Source organism: Scyliorhinus torazame, unplaced genomic scaffold (assembly GCF_047496885.1).
Source record: "Scyliorhinus torazame isolate Kashiwa2021f unplaced genomic scaffold, sScyTor2.1 scaffold_267, whole genome shotgun sequence".
Classification (NCBI taxonomy): Eukaryota; Metazoa; Chordata; class Chondrichthyes; order Carcharhiniformes; family Scyliorhinidae; genus Scyliorhinus; species Scyliorhinus torazame.
This window is the reverse complement of record NW_027307994.1, coordinates 153,108-176,851: the sequence shown is the minus strand read 5'-3', so window position 1 is coordinate 176,851 and position 23,744 is coordinate 153,108. Positions and strand designations below refer to the sequence as shown.

General features: G+C 45.3%; 1 non-coding gene across 1 annotated transcript; it reads left to right on the top strand.

The window, feature by feature from the left end:
- Positions 1–728: 728 nt before the first annotated feature.
- On the top strand, positions 729–801 carry trnat-agu (transfer RNA threonine (anticodon AGU)). The gene has a single exon. It is a non-coding gene; the product is annotated as a tRNA-Thr (tRNA).
- The last annotated feature ends 22,943 nt before the right edge of the window (positions 802–23,744 follow it).

Below are 23,744 nucleotides of genomic sequence, written 5' to 3'. Positions count from 1 at the left end.
ACCAAAAGAATTGCAGCTTAAAAGTAGAATGTTCACTACATTTGAAAAAAGGATGAAAAATGACTGCGCGCTATTGATGACAAAATTCCCATGCTTGTGTGTTCAATGGAAGTTCTGATCTATTTATTTTAAATGTCAAATTCCATTGTCCCACTGATAAACAGGTATTTCACAGAAGCACCTTGGTTACTAATATAGAACAGTATGGTTTTGGCCTTGCTGGGATGCTGCTGGAAGTGCTGCCATTTTGCAGGTGGCTGTACAGTTGAGCAGCTGCAACATTGGCTTGCTTCTGCGGCAGTGCACTGCACAGAAACAAACACAATGCACTCGCTATCAAGCCATCTGTCATTGCAGCTGACAGAACCAGCTGTACGTGAGAACCAATTCCCTCATTATTTTTTGTTTAATAATAACTTTAACAATTTTAAAATGCATCATGCTGTCATGCTGGACGAGGCCCCATCCAGTTTGCATGACAAAAAGCAACTTCAAAAGATTGTTTTTTCATGTTAATACAGGTTTTGTTTTTTGCCAAATGAGTGGCATGCCTTTTCAATTTTGTTTCTTATTTATTCCTCAGTTTCACACAAAACAAAATAAAAAGAGACGATAAATGCACCTCAGTTCATTTTTAATTGAACAACAAATTATCAGGACAATTTTCCTCAGAACTTCTCGTGCTCCCCAAGTGTAACCTTCTTTATGCACATCCACGTGAAGCAGTAGGCTCCATAGCTCAGTGGTTAGAGCATTGGGCTAGTAAACCAGGGGTTGTGAGTTCAATTCTCACTGGGGCCTGTGCTTAAAATTTAGCTGATGATCGCACGTTGGATGGCAAATGGAGTTTTGGTGAGGACACAGAGGGAGTGGAGAAAGTTAGAGAGGTCAGTTAAGTGGGCAACAAGCTGCCGAAAGAGTGGGGATGTGGTGATGTAGTGGTATTGTCACTGGACTAGTGACCTAGAATACTGCAGTGGAGTTCCAGGCTCAAATACCATCACTGCAGAGGGTGGAATTTAAACTCCATAAAAATCTGGAACGAAAAGCCGAGTGATGACCATGAAACCATTGTCAATTGTCTTAAAAACCCATCTGCCATCCTTGCCTGGTCTGGCCTCAGTGTGACTCCAGACCCACAGTAATGTTGTTGACTCTTAACTGCTCCTCATGGGAAAATTGGGCTGGGCAATAAATGCTGGCACAGCCTGCAACACCCTCTGTCTGTGTGGATTTTGTATGTTCGCCCTATGTCTACATGAGTTTCCTCCTGGTGCTCCAGCTTCCTCCCACAGTCCAAAGATGTGAAGGTTAGGTGGATTGGCCATGCTAAATTGCCCCTTCTTGTCTAGGGCTGTGCACGTTAGGTTACGAGGATAGGGCAGGTGTACGGGAGAATGCAAATGGGTAGAGTGCTCATTTGAAGGGTCAGTGCTGACTCGAGAGGCCGAATGGTCTCCTTCCGCACTGTCGAGATTCTATGATTTTGCCACACCTTGGCCAGCTGAATGGGAGGTTCTTCCCCAAAAAGTATCACTATTTTGGTAAACAACAAGTAGCCCTGCCAGCAGGCTTGTCTGTATATGTTGCTAATTGTCAGCATATTTGGAACAAGTGTTTCAGGGTGCATTGTTGTAACACATTTGAAAGGTACCATCACAGACTGCAAGAGCATCATTTCAGTCAGTGGTTTATCAACATCATCTGAAATCACAGGAATCATTCCTTTGCTGGAGTAATCTTAACAGTGCCAAAGATAAAAATATATACATTTGAAGGAGTTTAGTCATTTGTGGTTTCATTTAAAGTGAAAATAGACTTCCTTGTCACATTGACAGAATAATCATACCTTGTTGGTTTCAGCCCTCGTTATTATTTCTCCCACGCACCATTGTAGCTGGGACCAACACTTCAATCCCAAATCAAAATTATGCTATATGGTGCCCTTGAAGCAGGCTAACATGTCTATGCACAATATGTGTACACATGTCTTCTGTAGAAATGTGTTAATAATGAAACTACACAAAGGTTCCAGCTGTGCTGGTTGCTTTATTTTCCACTCTTTCTACTTATGGGTCAATCTAACATAAGTATGCATAATTGCAGTTTAGCTGAAGTTGAATCTTCAGGTGCAGAGGACACAAAAATAGGCGAGACAGGAAGTTGCAATGAGGAAATAAGAACCTTACAAATGGATATAGATAGGTTAGGAGAGTGGGCCAAAATGTGACAGATGGAGTTTAACGTGGATAAGTGTGAGGTCATGCAATTTGGTTGAAAAAAATGGAAAGGCACCTGATGTGTTGGGTAAGCTGGGTCTGCGAGGACTGTGTTTACTGTAGCAGAGAGAGTGACAGGCTTCCAACACTTGAAGAAATGCAACTCTATTTTATTAAACTCTTAACTATTAAACATGCTTGAACTGTGGGTTGACACTATGCTGAGTTGACTGGAGACCTGAGGCTAACCTGACCAGACTATCTTACTACCACATGGTGGATGTTCTAGTTGTTGCTCACAGGCTCTAACTGTCTCAGAGGCTGCATCCCAAGAGAGCGGGAAAACTAGTGCCCCCTGGTTATATAGTGACCGTGTCCTGTCTGGTGATTGGCTGCTGTGTTTTGTATGTTCATTGGTCATCCTTTGTGTCACTCACTGTCTGTCTGTGCACCATCATATACTTCTGTGTATATTATGACAGCACTTTATTATCTAAATGGGGATAGACTTCAGGATGCTCCGATACAGAGGGATCTGGGTGTTCTTGCGTATGAGTTACAGAAAACGAACATGCAGATAATAAGGAAAGCAAATGGAATGTTGACATTTATAGCTAAAGGAATTGAGTATAAAGGTAAGGAAGTGTTGTTGCAACAATACAAGACATTGGTAAGACTGCACCTGGCACAGTTTTGATCCCCTTATTTGAGGAAAGATAGAGTGACATTGGAGGCAGTTCAGAGGAGGTTCACTGGATTGATTCCAGAGATGCGGGGTTTGTCGTATGAGGAGATATTGAACAGTTTAGGCCTATACTCTTTAGAGTTTAGAAGAAAGAGGGAGATCAAATCGAGGTATACAAGATGCTAAAATGTATGGATAAAGTAGACGTCGAGCAGACGCTTCCTCTGGTGGGGCATTCTAAAATGAGAGGTCACAATCTTAGAATAGGAGGGAGCAAATTTAAAACAGATTTGAGGAGAAACTACTTCACCCAAAGCGTTGTGAATCTGTGGAATTCGCTATCCCAGAGTGCGGTGGATGCAGGGACAGTGAGTAAATTTAAGGAGGAGTTAGACAGATTTTTAATTGGTAATGGATTGAAGGGTTATGGAGAACGGGCAGGACAAAGAACACCAACGAACAAAGAAATGTACAGCACAGGAACAGGCCCTTCAAGCCCGTGCCGACCATGCTGCCCGACTAAACTACAATCTTCTACACTTCCTGGGTACGTATCCCTCTATTCCCATCCTATTCATGTATTTGTCAAGATGCCCCTTAAATGTCACTATCGTCCCTGCTTCCGCCACCTCCTCCGGTAGCGAGCTCCAGGCACCCACTACCCTCTGTGTAAAAAACTTGCCTCGTACATCTACTCTAAACCTTGCCCCTCTCACCGTAAACATATGCCCCCTAGTAATTGACCCCTCTTCCCCGGGGAAAAGCCTCTGACTATCCACTCTGTCTATGCCCCTCATAATTTTGTAGACCTCTATCAGGTCGCCCCTCAACCTCCTTCGTTCCAGTGAGAACAAAACGGTGGAGTTAAGGCCAGGATGGGATCAGCCATGATCACATTGAGGGCACTTAGGCTCGGGAGGCTAAATTGCCTACTCCTGCTCCTAGGTCATATGTTCTAGAGAGGAGATGCTCTGGCTGATTTTACAATCCAGCTCTTTGTCTGTACCATTGTAGGTCACAGATGAGGGATATATCAGCCACGATAGAATGGTGGAGCAGACGAGCTGGGTCGAATGGCCTACTTCTGCTCCTATATCTTATTAACTTATGAAGGTGAAGCAGCGTTCCCTGATGGGAGATTGAATTGGATTAATGCACATAGACAGGATTCAGTTCCCAAGCACACCAACTTTCAATTATATAGCATCGTTAAACGAGTAGACATTGTGATGCTGAACTATGTGAGCAGATGACCAAACGTTTGATCAAAAAGACTCCACCAACAGATAGCTTTAACTCTGCAATAAAATTCTCCAACAGGTAGATACACAACCAAACCTGGGTGATTCAGCTTAAAACAATTTCAATGGGGATTCTGCATTTAGCTGGTAACATCCAAGTAAACAGGGTTCTTGAATTTCAGAGGAGGAATCTTTGGTATTGCAACAAAATTATTATTATTAAAAGAGTTATAGTTTACAAAGCATCTGTTTGTCCAACCCTGGAGTATGCAAGGTGTGTGGGCGACCCTTATGTAGCGAGAAATATAAATAAGAGCAAAATGATCAAAGAACAAAGAACAATACAGCATAGGAACAGGCTATTCGCCCCTCCAAGCCTGTACCGGTCATGATTCCACCCTTGGCCAAAACCTTCAGCACTTCCTTGTGCCATATCCCTCTATACCCATCCTATCCATGTACTTGTCGAGATGCCTTTTGAATGCTGTTAATGTATCTGCTACCAAGGCAGCAAGGTGGCACAGTGTTTATTACAGCTACCTCACGGTGCCAAGGTCTCAGGTTCGATCCCGGCCTTGGGTCACTGTCTGTGTGGAGTTTGCACATTCTCCCTGTGTTTGCGTGGGTTTCTCCCCCACAACCCAAAGATGACGAATGTGATATAAAATAGTTACTTTAGAGATATTAGTTAATGTAATGTAGAAATAAGCCACTTTGATTCTGGCAGATAGAGACAAAGGGATTGAGACCGCATGGAAAAAGCAGGAAGAGGTGTATCTATGAGAGTGATGCTGCATTGATAGGGGCCAGAGAAAGGGATTGGAAGTGAGCCAATCAGAATAGATCAAACAGGTCAGGAGGGATATAGGCTGACCTATGGGCGTCGAGTATGTGAAACTTGATACCATTTGAATTGATTTGCAGAGATCCCTTTGTCTCTTTGTTCATTCGCTTTCTGGAGTGTAGGAGACTGGATGTCTCTTATGTTTCTGTAAGATGAATCAAGCTTGCAAGCTAAATAAATAACTTCTTTTTACGTGCAAATCCATCTCAACTTTTATTGAGGCCAGACTGACGGAGAAAGAAATTTGGGAATCAACAAGATGTGCAGGGTAGGTGGATTGGCCACGTTAAATTGCCCCTTAATTGGTAAAAATGAATTGGGTACTCAAATTTTTTTTAAAATGTATCTGCTTCCACAACCTCCCCTGGTAAACGCGTTCCAGGCATTCAACACCCTCTGTGTAAAAAACCTGCCTTGCACATCTCTAAACTTTACCACATGTACCCTAAACCTATGCATCCTGGTGACTGACCCCTCCACCTTGGGAAAGAGTGCCTGCCCATCCCGCTCTGTCCATGCACCTCATAAGCTTGTAGACCTCTATCAGGTCATCCCTCAATCTCCGTCTTTCTAATGAAAACTGTCCGAGTCTATTCCGCCTCTCCACATAACTAACACCCTCCAGACCAGGCAACATCCTGGGAAACCTCTGCTGCACCATCTCCAAAGCCTCCACATCCTTCTGGTAGTGTGGTGACCAGAATTGTTTGCAATATTCCAACTGCGGCTTTACCAAGGTTCTGTACAACTGGTAGCATGACTTGCCAGTTTTTATACTCGTTGCCCCACCCACTGAAGGCAAGCATTCCGTATGCTTTCTTGACTACCTTGTCCACTTGTGTTGCCACTTTCAAAGATCTGTGGACCTGCACGCCCATATCTTTCTGACTTTCTATATTTCTAAGAGTTTTGCTTATGTTAGACCTATCAAAATGCAATACCTCATATTTGTCTGGATTAAACTCCATTTGCCTTTTCTCTGCCCAAGTCTCCAACCTATCTATGTCCTTCTGAATCCTCTGACAATCCTCAACACTATCTGCCACTCCACCAACCTTGGTGTCATCCGCAAACTTACTAATCAGACCAGCTACATTTTCCTCCACATCGTTTATGTATACTACAAACAGCAGAGGTCCCAGCACCAATCCCTGTGGAGCACCACTAGTCACAACCTTCTGTTCCGAAAACCATCCTTCTACTGCTACTGCTACCCTTTGCCTTCTGTGACCGAGCCTGTACTGTATCTCGCCACCTCACCTCTGATTCCGTGTGACTTCACCTTTTGTACCAGTTTGCCAAAAGGCACCTTGTCAAGGGCTTTACTGAAGTCCATCCACTGCCCTCCCCTCATCAATCATCTTTGTCATCTCTTCAAAAATCTCGATCAAGTTAGTGAGGCACGAACTCCCCTTCTCAAAACCATGCTGTCTATTGCTAATGAATCCATTTGTTTCCAAATGGGCATAAATCCTGTCGCTGAGAATTCTCTACAATAATTTACCTTCTACCGACGTGAGGCTCACCGGCCTATAGTTTTCTGGATTATCCCTGCTATCTTTCTTAAACAGCGGTACCACATTAACTATTCTGCAGTCCTCTGGGATCTCACCTATAGCCAATGAGAATGCAAAGATGTCAGTTAAGGCCCCGGCAATTTTCCCCCTTGCTTGCTTCAGTATTCTGGGTCAGGAGACATATCTACCTGAATGTCTTTTAAAACACCCAATACCTCCTCTGTTTTGATGTCAACATGACCCGACTGTCCACACACCGCTACCCAAGAACCATCTTCCACAACGTCCTTTTCTTTGGTGAACACTGATGCAAAGCACTCATTTTGTACCTCGCCTATTTCCTCTGGCTCAACACATAGATTTTTTTTAAATTTAGAGTATCCAATTATTTTTCTTTCCAATGAAGGGGCAATTTAGCCTGGCCATTCCACTTAGCCTGCACATCTTTGAGTTGTGGAGGTGAGACCCATGCAAACACGGGGAGAATTTGCGAACTCCACACGGACAGTGACCCAGGCCAGAACCCAGGTCCTCAGTGCTTTGAGGCAGCAGTGCTAACCATTTCGCCAAGACCCTAGGGATTTACCGGCCTTCAATCCCATCAATTTCCCCAACACTATTTCCCTACTAATACTAATTTCCTTCAGTTCCTCCCTCTCACACAATGCTGTGTACCCCAACATTTTTGGTACTTTATTTGTGCCCTGCTTTGTATGTATTCAGTTAGTCAGCTATTTCTTTGTTCCCCATTATAAATTCCCCTGTTTCTGATAGTAAAGGAACAACATTTGTCTTCACCAATCTTTTCTCTTCACCTACCTATGCAAGCATTTACAGACAGTTTTTATGTTTTGTTGCAAGCTTACTCTTGTACTCTATTTCCCCCTTCTTAATCAAACCCTTTGTCGTCCCTCCTTTGCTGAATTCTAAACTGCTCCCAATCCTCAGGAATGATTTTTTTTTCTGGTCAATTTGTATACCTCTTTCTTAGATCTAATACTATCTCTAATTTCCCTTGTCAACTATGGTTTGGCCACATTACTTTTTTCCTCAGACAGGAATGAACAATTGTTGCAGTTCACCCATGCATTCCAGCTCTGACTGACAGTTGATCACTGCATCAAAAGCGGTTAAGTGCTTTCTGATGAGAAAAAGAGAAAGTGAAAGCACCTGGATGTTTCCAAACATTGTAGTTAGCTTCACAGCAGGGTGCTTGAGATGCATTCAAGCATGAAGGGAAATGAAAATAAACAATCCAGGCACCTTGCTGTCTGGAAGCTATTACCTTGTCAATTACAACCTAGTAAATGCTATTTATGTTTGAAAGTGAATAGAAGTCACACAGATCAAAGGATCTGAGGGGGTTTAATGCCTTGTGGTGTGTTTTGATGTAGCAGCTGCTGTTTTCAACAATTCTGTCTGAGACAGCAGGTGTAAGGGGCAGGTAAGTAAAAAGCAATAATTTTTCACTGTCTTTACCGGGTTTGATCTTTAGTTTACATGCTGACTGATGTGGGGAGGGTCTCTGAGACAGAGGTTGGTCTTTGATGGGAGGCTCCTAGATGTGGAAGGTTCTCTGATATTGGCGGGTCTCAGATATGGACATCTCTGATATGGGGGAAGCTCTGATATGGGGTGCTCTGATATGGCAGTCTCATGGGAGGGTCTGATGGGGCGATTTAATGGTGGGTTTGATGGAGGGTTTGATTGGGTTATCTGATGGGGGGTCTGATTGGGGTCTCTGATGGGGAGTCTGATGGGGTGGGGTGAGCACTGTTTGCATTGTTGGAGGCAGGAGGCCTCTGCTGGATTTTGGGGGCATCTATGTTAAATACATACCCCCTTGATCTGCCACAAGGTCCAGCGCATCAGGGCCATGCTTAAAAATACTTGTACCAATCCACGCTTAGTGTAGCTCCACTTTATTTTAAGACAGAGGAAGTGGACAGGAGACTCATTTGGGTGACAAGGAGCACTTAAAGTTCAAGTGGAAATGGGTGGGGCAGATCTTTTTCGCTTTGTTTTTGACCAGCAGCAGGGGAGTATCAACTTTGGTCAAAAAATGTTCCCTTCAAAATGGAGAATTGTGTAAAGGATAAGAGGGGAGGGATGGGTAGACATGTGATTATTAAGGAGCTTGTATATGGAGCATCTGTCTCAATAATGAATGTTAGTGGCCCTTCAAATCACTCCCCGGAGTTTTTCCTTAATTCTTCATGGACCTTGCAGAACTGGCTTCGACAAATAATTTTGTGGCGGGGTCTTTGATTGTTATTTGGATCCCTTGATGAATAATCTCCAAATAACCACAATTCCCCCGAGGCGACAGGCAAGGGTATTGTCAAGGGCATCTGTATGTGATAAGGTGGGATGCCTAGATGTGTGGAAAATTTTCTATTCGCCCCCCCTCCCACATGCCGGGTGGGAGAATCGCCGGGGCGCCGCGCGAATCGTGCCACGCCGCCCCGATCCCCGCAAGCGATTCTCCCACCCCCCGGAAACCAGCGGCGCGTGATTCGCACCAGTCGCTCGAAGAACCGGCGAGTGGCAATTCTCCGGCCGGATGGGCCGAGCGGCCACTACGACACAAAAGGTTCCCACCGGCGCCGTCCACCCCTGGTCGCTGCCGGCGAGAACTCTGTGGGAACGCTGTGGGGGGGGGGGAGCGGCCTATGGGGGGGCTCCTTCACCGGGGTGGCCTCCGATGGGGTCTGGCCCGCGATTGGGGCCCACCGATTGGCGGGCCGGCCTCTCCCCCCCCCCGGGCCTAACTCCTTCTGCGCGCGGCCCCAGAACACCGGCTCCATGTTGGTGAGGGGCCGGCGTGCATAAGACGTTCCCCACGCATGCGCAGGATGGCGCGGCCCAACTGCGCATGCGCAGGATTGGGCTGCCCGAACTGCGCATGCGCGGGTTAGCGCGGCGCCCATTTGGCACCGCGTAAGGATGCTGGAGCGGCATGAATCACTCCAGGGCCGTGCTGGCTCCCTGTGGGTACCAGAATAGGTCGTGTCCGGGCCCTGTTTGCGCCGTCGTGAAACGCGACGGCGTTCACGATGGCGCGAACACTTGGCCTCAATATCGGAGAATCGCCCCCTACATCTTCAAGATAAATAATTCATAATTTTCTTAGCACGTCATCTTCATTAAGGGCAGCACGGTAGCACAGTGATCAGCACAGTTGCTTCACAGCTCCAGGGTCCCAGGCTCGATTCACAACTTGGGTCACTGTCTTTGCGGAGTCTGCACGTTCTCCCCGTGTGTGCGTGGGTTTCCTCCGGGTGCTCCGGTTTCCTCCCACAGTCCAAAGATGTGCAGGTTAGGTTGATTGGCCATTCGAAATTGCCCTTAGTGTCCAAAAAAGTTTAGTTCGGGTTACGGTGATTGGGGGGAGGCGTGGGCTTTGGTCGGGTGCTCTTTCCAAGAGCCGGTGCAGACTCGATGGGCCAAATGGCCTCCTTCCGCACTATAAATTCTATGTAAATTCAATGATCGATATCATTCCAGAACTGATTATTTACTCCACGCCTAGAAAAATCCTACATTTGGTACCCTCCTGTTCCATAGGTAGCATCATGATCTCTGACATACTCCTGTCTCCCTTGTGTTTTGATTTGAGGGCTTGACCCCGCAATCTAGGTCATGGAGCTTTGAGCACAGTAAGGAGTCTTACAATACCAGGTTAAAGTCCAACAGGTTTGTTTTGAATCACCAGCTTTCGGAGCTCCTCAGGTGCATCACGAGGAAGGAGCAGTGCTTCGAAAGCTAGTGATTCCAAAAAAAACCTGTTGGACCTTAACCTGGTGTTGTAAGACTTCTTACTGTGCTCATTCCAGTCCAATGCCGGCATCTCCACATCATGGAGTTTTCATACATCTGTGCTTTGGCATAAATCCTTTATTACGCATTTTAAGAAAGTGTTTTGAGCTTTTTTAACTCAGTCAATTCCCTTTCTGATGTGACCCCCTCTATTTTGTGGGAAACCTGCAAGGCCTATGCTTGGGGGCTGGTTATGTCTTACACAGCGATCAAAAGGTGCAGAATGCTGGAAAGCCTACACTGGTTGGAGGCTAGATTGGCTGAAGAGTATGGAAGGAATCCTCACCAGTATTTGTTGAGGGAGGTTAATGAAGCTGAGATGCCTCTTGATTCTTTGCTGATCCAACAGGCCGAAAGAAGTCTAATGTTTGTGATGTATAAATTGTATGAGTTTGGGAACAAGCCGAGTAAATATTTAGCCGTTTTGATTAAGGAGAGGGCTGATGCTCGGGCTATCCCCTCTGTACATGATTCTAGGGGTAACGGGCTAATTAAAACCAAAGACATTAGTGGGAATTTCAGAATTTGTATGCTGAACTGTATAGGTTGGGCCAGACTGGAAATGTATTGACGTATATGGAGCACTTTGTCTCTGCTTTTGCGCTTACTATGACTTTGAAGGATCAACGATTGGTCCTTCATGCTCCTATTTCAAAAAGAGAGGTAGGTGGCTATGGCCATGAGGGAGCTCCAACCGTGCAAAGCCCCTGGGCCAGAAGGCTTTGGTTGTGGGTTTTACAGGGAATTGAAGGACCTGTTGACAGATCCGTTATACGATATGTACTGTCATTCGAAGCCGGTCAATTACCACTGATGCTCCAGGAAGCGAATATTTCCCTGATTTTAAAGACAAGCAAGACCCCGGAGGAATGAGCTTCCAAAAGGCCAATTTCACTTCTGAACGTTGATTTGAAATTCTTGTCCAAGGTGTTGGCACGACGTTTAGAGGGAATTCGACCATTGACCATTCAGGTTCATAAAAGGTTAGTTTTCTAGCAGTAATGTCAGAATGTGATGCATGTTTTCCAAAATTGGGCGTTGGATGGGTTGGATTTCCATAGGTACAGATAAATCTTTTAATAGGATGGAATGGAATTACTTGGTTTACACACACGTTGCTGTTTGCATTGGTTATGGAGCCTCTAGTGGAGGCAAAATCCTCTGATATTTGGGCTGCGCTGTTGGGGGGAAGCAGCACAAGATCACGCTTTATGCTGATGATATGCTGCTGTTTGTATCGAAGTCGGACCTTTCAGTTCCTGCTATTATCAATGTGGTAGAGTTCACACACTCCAGTTATAAGATTAACTTTACAGAGTCTGAAGCTATGCCACAGGGAGGGTTGAGAGGTAGACCACCTTGCTAATTTCATGGCTTGATGGTCCCCGCCAGGGTTTACTTATCTGTGCACTGTAATAACTCCCTTTTTCAAATAACTATACGGGGCTAATTTCCCTCAGTTCATTTTGCCTGTTAGGTGGGACCTCACTCATTGGTCCTCCCTGCCAGTCTCATGGCTGGGTAGGATTGCATTGATTAAGATGAATGTTTTGCCGAGACTGTTGTATCCCTTGCAGATGTTGCCAATCTTACTCTCTGATAAGGTTCTTGAAGTAGTTCAATGGAATGATCAGTTTGATAATATGGCATAATAAAAAGAAGCCTTGTTTGAAGTTCATCAAGTTGCAGCACTAAGGTTCTGAGGGGTTGTCGGGCATCCAGAATATGAGATTATATCAATTAGCCTCTCATTTTAGGTTTATAAAAGACTGGGTTGGAAAGGATCCTACCCCTGTTTGGCTCAATATTGAAGCAGATCAGTCGCTATATCCTTTGGGTAAGGAAGAAATTTGTCATGGTTTGGAATCAGCACCAATTGCTGGATATTCTGTTCTGCTTCACTGCCAGACTCATTCGAACCAGAATTCATGAAAATGAAAAATGAACATCGCTTATTGTCACAAGTAGGCTTCAATGAAGTTACTGCCACATTCCTGCGCCTGTTCGGGGAGGCCGGTACGGGAATTGAACCCGTGCTGCTGGCCTTGTTCTGTCGTACAAGCCAGCTGTTTAGTCCACTGTGCTAAACCAGCCCCTAATTCACCAGCAATATTCCCAGGAATGCCACAAAATTGATGGATTTGAGCTGCGACAATAAATTAATCTCACTGCAGATAATTTGGACAGGTAATTCATGCTGTAAGAATCCTGCTAATTATAGAGTTTAAGATCTTGACATAAAAGTCAACCTCTGAGACCCAAAACGGGAACAATTGAAACCATGCATGTAGCAAACAGATTCTACAGATTTTTAACATTTTAAATCTTTTTTAAAAATGTATCTTTCGTCACTCTATCTCTTTTATTTCTCACTTAATCCAATAATTAGTCCTCTTTCTGTAACTAATTTGACTCCAATTCAACCTATTTCCTTCAGTTTGTGCTGGTTCTTTCTCAATCTTAAGTTTCATTGATTAAGACCATTAGACCCAATGTTCATATGGTCGCAAATATTCTGTTGACTTTGCTATTAAAACTATAGAAATTTATAGTTGCGGGTGGCACGGTGGCACAGTGGTTAGCACTGCTGCCTCATGGCACTAAGGACCCGGGTTCGATCTTGGCTGTGTGGCATTTGCACATTCTCCTCGTATCTGCGTGGGAGTCGCCCCCAAAGATGTGCACGGTAGATGGATTGGCCACTCGAAATTGCCCCTTAATTTAAAAAAGAATTTATCGTAGTGAAGAAGGCTGCTTGTGACTTTGCTGCTCTTTGCAAGACCAGTCTTGCTTCTTTCCACATCCCAGCTTTCTGGTGATAACCTTTTAAAATGATTTATGGAATCAGCTTCTGTCACCCTTTCAGTGAGAGCATTACAGATCCTGACTGCTTCTTAAATGAAGTAAATATAACCCCATCCCTTCTCTAGACCTTTGGTCAATCATCTTAAATCAATTAACTCGAGTTATTGATCCACTCACTAGAGGGAACATCGATTTTACCTGCTCTATCGAAATTCTTGATCTGGTGACTCCTTAAACTTCACCGTTCCAAAGAGAACAGCTCTAACTTTTCCAACCTCGGCTCACTCCCCCACCCTATCCCCATAACCCCACCCAACATTTTGACACTAAGGGACAATTTAGCATGGCCAATCCACCTCACCTGCACATCTTTGGACTGTGAGAGGAAACCGGAGCACCCGGAAGAAACCCACGCAGACACGGGGAGAATGTGCAGAGCTCATTTTGCATCCGAACCACCACCTTTCTCTTAATTCTATGGGCTTCCATCATGAGCTTCCTCTCTGGCATTTTGTCCAATGTTTTCCGAAAACCCTTTTATGCAACTTTTATCCGCCACACTCCTTGATCAATGTTTTTCTGCTACCTCATCAAATAATTCAATCAACTTAGTTTAACTTGTTGGCTCTTCTTGATTTAACCTATGCCTTTCCAAATGAATGTTTATTTTCTCCCTGATAATGGCTTCAAATAAACACTATTGATGTTAAGCTGAGTAGACTGCAGTTTCCTGATTTATCCTTCTCCCCTTTTTAAAATAAGGGCAAAACATACTCCTTTAACCAATGAGCACTGAAAGATTGTGACCAATGCCTCTGCTATTTCTATGTATGCTTCTTTCAGCAACCCGAAGTGCATCCATTCAGTCCAGATGACTTACCAACATTCAACAATGATGATCTTTTTAATACATCTTTTCTACCTATTATTCGTCTGTCAATAACTTCAGATCCATATATTAATGTAACTTTCACATCGTCTGCTTTCTTTATGACATTAGGTGTGAAACTGCCATTTAATATTTTAGCATTAACATAATCATATTCCTTTGGGTTCTTATTAGGCATTTTCCCTAACTCATCTCTGACACTTTATGCATTTACAATGTGTTTTAAAGTTCAATTTAATGACACCAGCTAAACTTGTCTCAGAATCTTCCTTTGCCTTTGATTTAACTTTTTTCAATTCTCTCTGCACTTTCCTTGCTCTTCTTTGGTTTTTAACTGAAATGTACTCCTGCTATTTGTCATTAGCCTTCTTTTTCTGTTTTACTTTCATTTTCTTTGTTCTTTTTTTTCTTCGTTCAGGGAATGTGGGCGTCGCCGGCTGGGTCAGTATTTGTTGTCCATCCCTAATTACCCTTGAACTGAGTGACATTCAAGAGTCATCATCATTGCTGTGGTTCTGGAGTCACATGTAGGCCAGACCAGATAAGGACGGCAGATTTCATTCCCTGAAGAACATTAGTGAACCAAATGGGTTTTGTGACAAGCGGCAATGGTTTCATGGTCATCATTAGATTTTTAATTCCAGATTTTTATTGAATTCAATTTTCACCATCTACCGTGGTGGGATTCAAACCTTGGTCCCCAGAGCATTACCCTGGCGACTCTGGATTACTAGTCCAGTGACAGTACCACCACGCCCTGTCTCAGAGCATGTAAACTGTGTTAGGTCTTCCTTTGCGCTTCAAAGGAATATCCCTCATCTGTACCTGAACGATCTCTGGCCTCAGTATCTTCCAATGTCCCATTACTGCTTTACCCTGAAATCACATTTATCAACCTACTTTTTCTTAAAACCCGGAAATGAGCTCTTTGCAGTTGAACAGTTTCATCTTTGATATTTTTTGGTCTCTTTCCATAATTGTTCTAAACCACATTACATTGTAGTCACTGTTAGCCGGATCATCACCGAGTGTAGCACATTTTACATCACCGACTTAACTTCCCAGAACCAGACAGAAACATTGCTTCTTTTCTAACGAAAGAGAAAATGCTGGAAAATCTCAGCAAGACTGGCAGCATCTGTAGGGAGAGAAAAGAGCTAACGTTTCGAGTCCGATGACTCTTTGTCCAAGCTTCTTTGCTTCTTTTCTAGTTGGATTGGTGACAAATTGATCACGGAAGCACTCCTGGTCTTTTTTCAGAAATGCCTTTCCTTTCTCATCCTCAGCATGATGTATTTTGCCTCGTCTGAATTAGGATAATAAATGCCACATCATATCACAACTCTATTTTTGTTGCATGCCTTTACCAGCATTTTATTTTTCATCCACCTCCTTCCCACTGCTTAAAAATCTATCGAAAACTTAGAACAATGCAAGTTATTAACTCACCATTGCAGAAATTTCCCAGGAAGAATATCAAATTCATTGCAGTTGTTGTAAGATGCCCAGTTCCAACAATTTCAGTACCAGTTCCATGGAGGTGTTTCAGCAAAATATATGGGTGACCAGTTTGTCACTTAGACAGAATACAACAATCCCACAGCATCCTAGAAGCAACTTTGCATGTGTGTTGGATGTCATAGCAGCTGGTGCTGGAACACAAGGGAACACTGCTAAGATGCCGTGTTCAAATGCAGTAAAGGCCCAATTTCCGATCGCCTTTACTGCCTCATTCCAGTTTTTGAAACAATTATCTTCTATAAGTTCTGACGCTGGAAGTTTGCCAGTTGAAACAATTATCTTCTATAAGTTCTAACGCTGGAAGCAATTATTAAATCAGGGGATTTAGGTAACATCACAAGCAATCTGATTGCTGGAGTTAAGTCATTGTCTTGAAATTAATCCAGAATATCTGATACATTATGATAAGACATAACTGTTCATTTTTTCGGATGATTTTATTATTTTGGCTCTATTTAACATGAATGGAGGCTGTCACTGCAGTTGACGATTGCCAATGCGTTTCATGCTGATGATGAGTGACAACTTTCACACTGACGGTTTAATGATGGTCACACTACTGCTGCAAATTGAATGAAAATAAATTACACTTTGAGCGCGAACAAATACCAGTGCCAGCATGTTTATATGCTGAACCAAGAAGCGTGTTCAAAATTGCAAGTAAGACCAACATTTTCACACACACACATGTTTGTGAAATGTTAACCAAGAAAAAAGTATTTTGTTACAGCTGTCAATGAAATTATTATTGATCTGTGGTTCAGAAATGGATAGTAAGTGGAACGTTCACAATTTGCGAGACAAAATGACACATTTAAGGACTGGGCACAGAAGTTAGAGACTGCCAGATGCCATGAGTCAGTAATGATTGAAAGGTACTAAAACATATTTATAATGAAAAAAATAAGTTAATTTCCCTTGTGTCTACCCATCTGTTAGTCCAACCATTTTTACACACGTGCTTATCCCATCACAGCAACAGATGGAAATTTAAATACAATTAATAATTCTGGAATTAAAAGCTAGTCTCAGTCATGATGACTATTGTCAATTGTTGCAAAAACTCATCTGATTCACTAATGTCCTTTAGCGAAGGACATAATAATAACAATCTTTATTAGTGTCGCAAGTAGGCTTACAATAACACTGCAATGAAGTTACTGTGAAAATCCCCTGGTGGCCACACTCCGACGCCTGTTCAGGAACACTGAGAGAATTAAAAATGTCCAATTCATCTAACAAACACGCCTTTCGGGACTTGTGGGAGGAAACCAGAGCACCCAGAGGAAACCCACGCAGACACGGAGAACGTGCACACTCCACACAGTCAGTGGCCCAAGCGGGAATCAAACTCAGGTCCTTGGCGCTGTGAAGCAACAGAGCTAACCACATCTGCCATCCTGATCTGGGCCACAGGCGTGTGCAGAGGTTCTAAAATGACCTCTCAGTTGTAGCAGAAATGCTACTGAAAAGCAATAAGGACAGACAACGAGCATTGATGTCGGCCTTTATTGTTACAACTCCCTCCTTAACAGCACTGTGGGTGGACTGTACCACATGGACTGCAGCGGCTCAAGAAGGTGGTTCAGTGCCACATTCTCAAGGCCAATTAGGGATGAGCAATAAATACTGACCTAGCCAGTGATACTCCTATCCTGGGAATGAATAATTTTTTTAAAAAGCTTGTCTGTTTGTGATGAATCTGCTCTCAGGTCTCAGAAGTGAAGGATATCGGATGGGATTTTCCAAAGACCCCCCCCAATCCCCACTACAGCGTGTTTTGCAATGGCTAAGGCGGCCTGCCATTGGTCAGTGGCAGGATCTTCCGGTCCCATCGCTGTCAACGGGGTTTCATATTTTTCGCGACCTCTGCCGCCGGGGAACCCGCCGTGGGGGCTCGCCGTCGGCGGAACCGGACGATCCCACAGGCGGAAATGGCCAGAAAACCCCTCCCATTACTGCTGAAATGTACAGAATCTCTGGTGCAATCCCTCTTTATAAACAAAAATGGGTTACAATGAAAATATATTCGATGGAAAAGTTCAGACCAGAGAGAAAAGCTTACATTCAAGAAGATCTGCACTCAAAGAGCTGACTATTACAGCAAAGGAAGTGGGGAACGAGGTTAAAACCTTCACCCATTAGCAATTTATGTAGATCAGGGATGTACACAAGAGACGTTGCTGTACATTATCCACCCATAGTTTAGAGGGGAGAAAATGCCCTCCGGTTCGATGATCTACTGTGACATAAATTGGAAACTCACTGTCAAGCAAAGCAAATCAAAATGCAACATTTGCATTGGGATGCTACAGACTGAATTCAAATCATACTGATGTGAGATAAATACTGGTTACAAGATTAGAAACTCAGCACATCCCCTCCATCAATTATCATTACTTTGACAGTCCTGATACTAGATTCTGCTGCTTGAAGTGTCTCTAATAGGCTTATGGCACTTGCATGGTGTCGCGGAGCTAAAATAATATTACAGATAGGGTAGTACCAGCTCAATAGGAAGAGATATCATAGAACTTACAGTGCAGAAGGAGACCATTCGGCCCATCGAGTCTGCACCGGCCTTTGGAAAGAGTACCCCACTCAAGCCCACACCTCCACCCTATCCCCGTAACCCAGCAACCCAACCTAACCTTTTTGGACACTAAGGGCAATTTAGCATGGCCAATCCACCTACCCTGCACATCTTTGGACTGTGGAAGGAAACCGGAGCACCCAGAGGAAACCACGCAGACATGGGGAGAATGTGCAGATTCCGTACAGACAGTGACCCAAGCCGGGAACTGAACCTGGGACCCTGGGGCTGTGAAGCAACAGTGCCAACCACTGTGCTACTGTGCTGCCCGCATCTGCAGTCTGCAAATTCACCTGGTCTCCAGGTGAACAAATCCCAGGGGTGGATGAGGTTCCTTTGGTTGCTTGATGCAGCCACGTCGTAAAGGCATTCATTGGTCCTTTCCGAATGAAGTTACAACTTCACCGGGAACATAAACCTGGGGCCATTTTCTGACAATTCAGTGTGATTTTATTCCACACAACAATAATGAGAATTAATTGTGAGCTTTATCTTAGAATAGTGGAGCCCACAAGGAGGCCATTCAGTCAGCTTTTTCAAAGTAAGGCATGAGAAGGTAGAAAAAAGGCTGAATGTGCAATAATAAAAGTGACAAGAAAACAAAAGTTGAAAGAAAATAATGGACAGAACAACTGAATAGAAGAAATTAATGTCTACAAAATTTTGCAGTCTGCCATATTCATGAGTACCATGTCCATTCTTTACTTGGCAGTTCCTACTGTCCAGTAAAATTTCTAATCTCGGTCCTACTTTTGCTCACTGCCTATTCTCTCTCTTTGTCCTCTGAGAAGCCTCCTTGAGTGATTTGCTAAGTTGATGACTCTACGTGACTGCAAGCTGTTGACACAAAGAGTTTGAAACCTGGCAGGGATGGAGCTTTTACAATCAATAGCTAAACAAATATTTATCTGTACACACACAAGAAGATGCTGTGAAGTATGGAAAAATATTTCAGTTGGTTGACATTCTAGTAGTGTTTCAGCCATTGAAGGTCTTGACGTGCAGTGGGGAGCGTTCCTGATCCTGAACCAGACGTTCTGGGTTTGGGTCACACCCCAGGACTCGATGGTCAAGGAAGGTGCATATATAATGCAGCCAGGCAGATTGATAATCCGTCTGTAAATCCTTCCAAATTATTCCAGTGGGAGATGAGAAGAGCAGGAGCGATTTCTGGTCAGCCATGTGACCGACAAAATGTTGGAGCTTCTTCCATCATTATCCACAGTTCCAGTCTACAACACAGCACAGAATCTCAGAGTGATCTGTAACACCAGACAAGAGTTTAGTGAAGATTGGAAAGAAAACTTGCAGTTGCAATCACAACCTCGTGGTACCCATAAGACATAGGAGCAGAATTAGGCCACTGGGCCCATCGAGCCTGCTCCGCCGTTCAATCATGGCTGATATTTTTTCATATCCATTCTCCTGCCATCTCCCCATAACCCCTGACCCCCTTATTAATCAAGAACCTATCTATCTAAAGCATATCTTGGTAGTGTAGTCACTTTTTTAATGGAGAAATGTTGGGGCAGCACGGTAGCACAGTGGTTAGCACAGTTGCTTCACAGCTCCAGGGTCCCAGTCCTGGCTTGGGTCACTGTCTGTGTGGAATCTGCACGTACTCCCCGTATCTGCGTCGGTTTCCTCCGGGTGCTCTGGTTTCCTCCCACAGTCCAAAGATGTGCAGGTTAGGGGGATTGGCCATGCTAAATTGTCCTTAATTTCCAAAAAAAGGTTAGGTGGGATTACTGGGTAACGGGGATAGGTTTGAAGTGTGGGCTTAAGAGGGGTGCTCTTTCCAAGGGATGGTGCAGACTCGTTGGGTCGAATGGCCCCTTTGTGCACTGTAAATTCTATGAAAGCATGGCAGCCAATTTGCATACAGCATGGCCCCACTAATAGCGATCTGATAATCACCATAACTCCGACCACTGACTGGAAAGGCATCAGAAAGACTTGCGCATGTGCACTCTGTCCAAATTGCAACATCCGTCATTTCCATAACTTCCATTTGGCAGCAAGAACTCAAGAGTATGGGGATCCAGTGAGTTTGTTTTGCATTCCATCTATGACCTGGCTTGCAGGTGCTGCCTTTGGCCAAGGACTTCAGATGTAGCTGGTTAGCTCATCCATACATACAAACATACAAATTAGGAGCAAGAGTAGGCCTCTCGGCCCCTTGTGCCTGCTCTGTCATGGCTGATCTGACTGTAACCTCAACCCCACATTCCTGTCTACCCCCGATAAACTTTCATCACTTTGTTAATCAAGAATCTATTTAGCTCTACCTTAAAAACATTCAGACTCAGTTTCCACTGTCTTGTGAGCAAGAGAATTCAAGAGACTCACAACCCATTTGGGAAATGTTTCCCCAAATCTCCATCTTAAATGAGCGAACCCTTATTTTAAACAGTGACTTGTTCTATATTATCTCACAAGAGGAAACATCCTCACGACATCCACCCTGTCAATATCCTTCAGGATCTGAAAGATTTTGATCATGTTACCTCTTACTTTTTTAAACTTAAGGACAAAATTAACCTCACCAACCTTTCCTCATAAAGCAACCTGCCAGTTCTTGATATTAGTCTGGTAAACCTGCCCTCATAATTTAACTCTTTAAGACAATCGTTTTTTCCTGCAGAAATGATCTTCTCCGTGAATAATTTACATTATGTCAATCACAAATGGACCATTTCCAAAAGGTGGCAAGCAAGCGAGAGAAACATTGATAAAGGCTGCCGGCTTTGAAATGTTGACCCAAATCTTCTGACCAGGGTCAGAATGGTGATCAGACAGCAGAATCTTCCAATGGAGATACTGTAAAAATGGCTCAGCAAAGGAAATCTTGGAGGGGGAACTGAAGACATGCCCCTTTTTACAGAACCAGCTGCCATTTTCTGGGAGAATGCTTAAATGTCCAAAAGCTTCTCAGTTTGTTAGCGAATGTATGTGTGTATAAGTGAATGGGTAAATGTTTAGGTATGTAATTAGGTAGGGTAGTTAAGTGGTTGAAGGGGTAGGGGATGACAGCTAGGTCAGGTAGTAAGTGGGTTGGGCAGCAGCTGGGTACAGTTGCGGCTGGGAAACATGATAGCTGGGCAGTCGGGCAACTGGAAGAGTGGTGAAGTTGGGTCAGTTCATGACAGGAGAGAGTCAGGGGTGTGAAAGATGAAGGTGCTGGGGGAGTTGGTTGGTGGGCGTAGTCAGGACAGTGGGCTGAGGGCATTGAGGCAGGGAGTTGGAGGGGTGTGGTAGTCACCACTGATGTATATATTGTATATATAGGATGTTGATATAGGTGCTTTACGGTAAGGCCCCTGTACTACAGGTACGGGGTAGATCCCTGCCTGCTGGTTCCGCCCAGTAGGCAGAGTATAAATATGTGTGCTCCCAGTACAGCAGTCATTTTGTCAGCTGCTGTAGGAGGCCACACATCTCAGTGTAATGAAGCCTCGATTACATCCTACTCTCGTCTTTGTGTAATTGATCGTGCATCAATTTATTGCACTGAGTTTTTCAGAAGATGGACCTCCGCATCACTCCGGATCGCCTGCAGCTGCAGCCGCAAGCAGACAACGCCAAAAAGGACTTTGAACATTGGCTAGCCTGTTTTGAAGCGTACATCAGGTCTGCGCCAGACGAAATTCCAGAAGCACAGAAGCTCCAGATCCTTTACACGCGGCCGAGCTCCAACGTCTTTCCACTTGTCCAGGATGCGCTGACCTACGCAGAGGCCATGGCGCTACTGAAGGAAAACTACGCTCAGCGGACTAACACACTCTACGCCAGGAACCTCCTCTCCACGTGGTGTCAACTTCCCGGTGAGTCGGTGGAAGATTTCTGGCATGCCCTGCTCCCCCTAGTTAGAGACTGTGACTGTCAGGCCATTTCGGCCACGGAACACTCAAATTTGCTAATGAGAGACGCATTTGTTACGGGCATAGGGTCTGACTACATCCGCCAGCGCCTCTTAGAGGGGGCCACGCTCGACCAAAAAACTAGCGCTTTCACTTACGGTCGCATCACGCAACATTCAGGCCTATGCCCCCGACCGCGCGGCCCACCCCCCTTGTGCATCGTGGACTCTGCAGACGGCCGCCCCATCATGGACCCCATCAGCGACCGCCCTCAGCCAATCCCATGCCTGTGCCGTGCGACAGCCAACCAACCCCGGGGGGCCCAAATGCTACTTCTGTGGGCAGTCAAAACACACCCGACAGTGCTGCCCGACGCGGAGCACCCTCTGCAAGGCCTGTGGCAAGAAGGGACATTTTGCTGCGGTGTGCCAGGCCCGCTCAATCGTCGCTATTGTCCCGGCACCCGCTACGTGCAGCCAGTGGGTACCGCCATCTTCTCCTCTGAGGGCCACGTGCTAGGATGGCACCATCTTGCCCGACTCACAACACGTGAGCGCCGCCATCTTGTTCCTCCCAGGACCAACGGGTGCTGCCATCTAGCTACCCTCACGACATGTGTGGCCCGTGGGCGCGCTATCTTACCCGACTCAGGACCCATGCCCGTCGGGCACCTCATCCGACTGCTCATCGCCTGCAACCGCCAACGACCAGCCGCGTCTCGCATCAGTCACGATTGACAGTCGCTACCACACAACCTCGCGACTGCTTCAACTAAAGTGAAGGTCAACAGGCACGAGATTTCCTGCCTGCTGGACTCCGGGAGCACTGAGAGCTTCATTCACCCCGATACGGTAAGGTGCTGCTCCCTCGTGGTACACCCCGCTAACCAGAGAATCTCCCTGGCCTCCGGGTCCCACTCCGTGGCGATCCAGGGATACTGCATCGCCACTCTCACGGTCCAGGGCGTGGAGTTCAGTGGCTTCCACCTCTACGTCCTCCCCAACCTCTTGCTACTTGGCCTGGACTTCCAGTGCAACCTCCAGAGCCCAACCCTGAAATTCGGCGGGCCCCTACCACCCCTTACTATCTGCGGTCTCACAACACTAAAGGTCAACCCACCTTCCCTTTTTGCAAACCTAACCCCGGATTTCAAACCCGTCGCCACCAGGAGCAGACGGTACAGCGCCCAGGACAGGACCTTCATTAGGTCTGAAGTCCAGCGGCTGCTTCGGGAAGGCATTATCGAGGCCAGCATCAGCCCCTGGAGAGCCCAAGTGGTAGTGGTCAAAACTGGGGAGCAAAACAGGATGGTCATTGACTACAGTCAGACCATCAATCGGTACACGCAGCTCGACGTGTACCCCCTCCCACGCATATCTGACATGGTCAATCAGACTGCACAGTACGGGTCTTCTCGACAGTAGACCTGAAATCTGCCTACCGCCAGCTCCCATCCGCAAGGCGGACCGTCCACACACTGCGTTCGAGGCAGACGGCTGCCTTTACCACTTTCTTAGGGTTCCCTTTGGCGTCACCAGTCTCGGTCTGGGTCTCGGTCTTCCAACGGCAGATGGACAGAATGGTTGACCGGTACGGGCTGCAGGCCACTTTCCCGTACCTGAACAATGTCACCATCTGCGGCCATGATCAGCAGGACCATGACGCCAACCGTGCCAAATTTCTCCACACCACCACTCTCCTCAACCTCACGTATAACAAGGAGAAGTGCGTGTTCAGCACGAACCGCTTAG